This window comes from Felis catus, chromosome B1 (assembly GCF_018350175.1).
Source record: "Felis catus isolate Fca126 chromosome B1, F.catus_Fca126_mat1.0, whole genome shotgun sequence".
NCBI lineage: Eukaryota > Metazoa > Chordata > Mammalia > Carnivora > Felidae > Felis > Felis catus.
In genome coordinates, this window is record NC_058371.1 from 53,963,593 (window position 1) to 53,968,317 (window position 4,725).

The window sequence follows — 4,725 nt, forward strand, 5'->3', positions numbered from 1 at the left end:
CTGGGGCGCCTGGGTGGCTCAGCCGGTTGAGCAACCGACTTCGGCTCAGGTCATGCGGTTTGTGAGTTCGAGCCCCGCGTCAGGCTCTGTGCTGACAGCTCAGAGCCTGGAGCCTGCTTCTGATTCTGTGTTTCCTTCTCTCTCTGTCCCTCCCCCACTCATGCTCTGTCTCTCTCTGTCTCAGAAATAAATAAACATTAAAAGAAATTTTTTAAAAAATCAGGAACTATCAGAAATATGACATGAACCAAAGCTAACTTTTGATCTTTATAGTCTGAGTAATGATTAAAACAAAGGATATTCAGGGAATATTCTACCTTTCAGAAAATGCATTTAAATTTGTGGTACATAAATATTAATGTTTTTCAGAATATCAGTTCAAAGGAGATACTTGAATTGTTATTTAAATCAAACCAGATGTAAAAATCTCATTTTGTTTTTATGTTCTCACTTCAAAAGAGAGAAGCTACCTACAATGGCAAATTTTTAGGAACAATAACTTACATACCACGTTTCGGCTGAACATTTCAGCTCTTTAACGACGTGGCATATTTGGGGGCCAGATAAGGAATAAATTACTGTGTGAATATATCCCAAATGAAAAATCTGATGTATGGGAAAGTGACAGAAAGTAACTGGCTGAGATGTTGACCCACAGTTCGGCCTCCCATCTAGGAAAACCATTTCTTTCCTGTTTGCTAGTTTTAAGAAATTTAATTTGGGGGGGCATGTGGGTGGCTCAGTCAGTTAAGCAGCTGACTCTTGATTTTAACTCGGGTTATGACCTCACGGTTCGGTTCGTGAGTTTGAGTCCCACATCAGGCTCTGCACTTCATGGAGCCTGCTTCGATTCTGTCTGTCTGTCCGTCTCTCTCTCTCTCTCTCTCTCTCTCTCTCTCTCTCTCCCTGCCCCTCCCCCCCCAAAATAAATAAGCTTTAAAAAAATTATATAAACAATGTAAAAACGAATAAAAAAATATAATTTTCTCCAGAAATCTCAGGAATAAACTTGTACAGTTACAGCAAAAAGGATAGTTAATGCTCTTTAAATATTTTACTTAAGATAGCCTCATTAAGAAAAAAAAAATACAAATACAGTATTTTTCAGATCACTTCTTTATCTGTACCAATCTCAAAAGTGCCTACTTTTCAAAATAACTTTTTTTCTAATCTCCAGAAGTTACTTCGTGTTCTATGCATAGCTGTTGAAGAAACTAATTCTGTCACAGCTTCAATCGTAAATGTTTTTGTGTGCTCAAAGTCCTATTAACAAGAGGTAAAGATAGCTGGTGATATTTTGCTATTTTCCCTGGCAGGTGGTTTAAGATCAGATCAGTAAGTGCAGCTGCATTGGGTAACATTATTTGCAAGTAATAATTAATGCTAATAATAGTGAGAGCACAAGATTTTCCAAATCAATCTTTTTTTTTTTTTTTTTTCCCATAGAGTATTGTATGAGTGATTCACTCTGCCTGTGAAGTCCAAAGCTCCCTGCTTGGAGCAAATTCCATCCATTTGAGATTGATGAATATTTTCTAGAGACACTGGAGTGTTTTCCTATCTTGTTCTGTTTTAATTCTACCATAGAGAACTATTGCCTTCGTTTTTAAGGAGTAATTTGAATATGAATAACTTATCTAGAGGTTCATATAATGTATTTGAAAAACAGCAAGAAATAAACATCAGTGAATGTCTGGTAGAGAAAAGTTGTAATAATGCAAAAACTTGTTCATACATTGTGGCAGGAAGCCGTCATTGAATAATAATATAGGCATGTGGAACGTCACTTATCTTTTAACAGATTTTCCTACCGTAATGTTCAATGCTGTAGCTAAAACTTTTCATTTATGGATAATTTTCTGTACTGGCAGCCCTCAATATACTTTGTGCTTTGAATTGGAAATTTTTTCTCAAATCAATGAACTCTGCAGACATTGGAAATCAAATACTGAGTAGAACTGAAAAAAATGAGTTATCTGTTTTAAAAGTTTATTTTACATTAAAATGTATCTGCTATAAATAGCTTTAAATAAACCTGTAATGTTATATGATATCTCTGTATACTAATTGGGAAAAAAATATTAAATTTGGGGGAGGGGAAGCGTTAGTTTCTTTAATTATATTTTTTTTCAATGAAAATCCTAATGTAAATAATATGCATTTTTTTTCAAAATGTATTTGCCTTAATAAATAGGGCAGGGCTCCCAGAACAACAAAACTAAAAGTATGTGGACGCTGGAAAAAGATTAAGACTTGAAAACGGCATTGAAATGTCCAACAAACTTAATTTTCCCATATCAAAATAATTTGATACTTGTACCACTTACAATACAAGTGATTATGTGATGATTTCTGTCTTTTTCCCCCCTATCTTCATAAATTTAGGATATTGAAGAGGTCTGAAAGTGTAAATTTTTAATAAAATTCAAGTCCTTTTGCATACTAAATATCATTTGAAGGGTAGCTTCTTTTTTATATTTGAATTTCAAGAGGCAAATTTACTAGTGCCTGGTGCATGGGACGAGGTAACTGGCCCCAGGGTCACAAATGGTGGCATCAATCAGTCTTCATCTCTTTTCCTCTTCTTTTTCTTTACTGAGAGAGAGAGAGAGAGAGGGAGGGGGGACAGGCAGAAGGAGAGAGAGACTCTTAAGCAGGCCCCACACAGGGCTCAATCTCATGATTGCGAGATCATGTGAGGGGAACAAGAGTCAGATACTTAACCAACTGAGCCACCCAGGTGCCCCTCTTTCCTCTTGTTAGCTTCCGTCCTAGGCAGCAATGTCCATAGGATGGCTTCATGATCTGTAGCCTGATTCTTACCAGCTTCCAGTCTGGCAAAAGAATCGACAACAGAGCTCATTGGCCTTGCTTAGGTTATGTACCAAGTACTGAGACAGCCCTCGTGGGCAGAGAGATGATCATTCTGCTTGGCCAGAACCAGATGACATGCCTCTCCCAAAGATGGTAGAGAAAGAGTGGTGGGGGGACAGGAGAGGTGGGCAGGAACTTGACCTGAACCCAATGGATGAAGACAAGGAGAGGAATCATTTCCAATTTGCTGACATTACCAGAAAGGGGGTGATCATGCTGAGCTAACAAAAGCAATCGTCACTACAGAGGAAGAGAATGAACAAGGATTCGTTACATCTTAATCGCTTGGATAAACTTGCAAAGACTATTATGGTTCCTATAACATATGTAGAACCGTGTTTTCACAACTCTGAGTATCACATTGGAGAGGATATGATGAAAGAGAAGAAAATGAATAGAAAATACAGCAGTTTCCTCATGTATATGTAATTGTACTCAACATATGATCTCACTGTGAAGCACAGTAAGGTTCAAAAAGTTTCAATAACTACTTGTTTTAATAATGACTGTCATCATTACCTCTAGACTTTGTTTTTGAATTTCTAACTATACTACCATTTTAATCCGATGGGTCCATTCAAATGTTTTAGCACCACTTCTAATTCTTGGTACTAAAATTTCATCATCAATGTATAGTAACACTAAATTTCAGTAGGTTTTTTAAATGCTTTTTTAAAGTTGGTTTATTTTTGAGAGAGAGAGAGAGAGAGAGAGAGGGACAGAGAATATCCCAAGCAGGCTCCATGCTGTCAGCACTGAGCTGGACATAGGGCTTGAGCTCGTGAACCATGAGACCATGACCTGTGCCAAATCAAGAGTCAAACGCTCAACTGACTGATCCACACAGACACCCCTTAACAGAGTTTTTAAGTTTAACTTTGAGCCATTAAAATATTTTTTTCTTCCAGTTTTTTTTTTTTTTTTTGGTTTTTAGATACATGTACTTCTTTTTTTTTTTTAATGTTTATTTACTTTTGAAAGAGAGACAGAGTGTGAGCAGGGAGACGGGCAGAGAGAGAGGGAGACACAGAAGCCAAGGCAGGCTCCAGGCTCTGAGCTGTCAGCACAGAGCCTGACATGGGGCTCAAACTCACGAACTGTGAGATCATGACCTGAGCCGAAGTCGGACGCTCAACCAACTGAGCCACCCAGGCGCCGCTCTCCCAGTTTTTAAGTAACACTTTCACCCATAAATTCACTCATTCAACAAATAATAATTCTTGAACGGTTATTTTGTTGGTAAATTTATATATCCAGGTTTCAATATATTATGTTCTATACAAACATTACTGCATACGTACATTGATTAAGGTGTGGTCTGGGAAACAGCATTCAAGTCTAAAGGAATCGAATATGGGGAGCTAGTTACAAAGGTATTAGAAGAACTGAAGAGCCAAAGAAGAAGGATGGGATGACAAAGCAACCAGCAACAGCAGGAAAGCACTACCTGAGTTGGAATGCTGGGGGAAGGCAGCCACTGCCAGAAATGTCACTAAGAGAGGGTACAAGGAGGAAATAACTCTGAAATCTCCTATTGGCCTTCCCTTCAGTATTCTGTCAGTGTCTCCCAGTTCAGGAGGAAGTTGGGAAAAGGTAGCTCGCAGGGTCTGCCCCTTGTGATACAGGGCTGAGCAGTAAGATGGAAGGGAATGGATTTGAAAATAATAGTCAAGTGACAGTCACAACATACATTTGAGATTTTCCTACTGTAATCATAGATTTGAGCTTGCTACTTAGCACACACTAAAGCTTATTTTTAAGATTCATGAGTAAAGATAACTCTAACTCCATAAAAATAAAATGGTGCAATGGTCTGGGGTCTAGTTGCACAATAGCTAATGATCCTGCAGA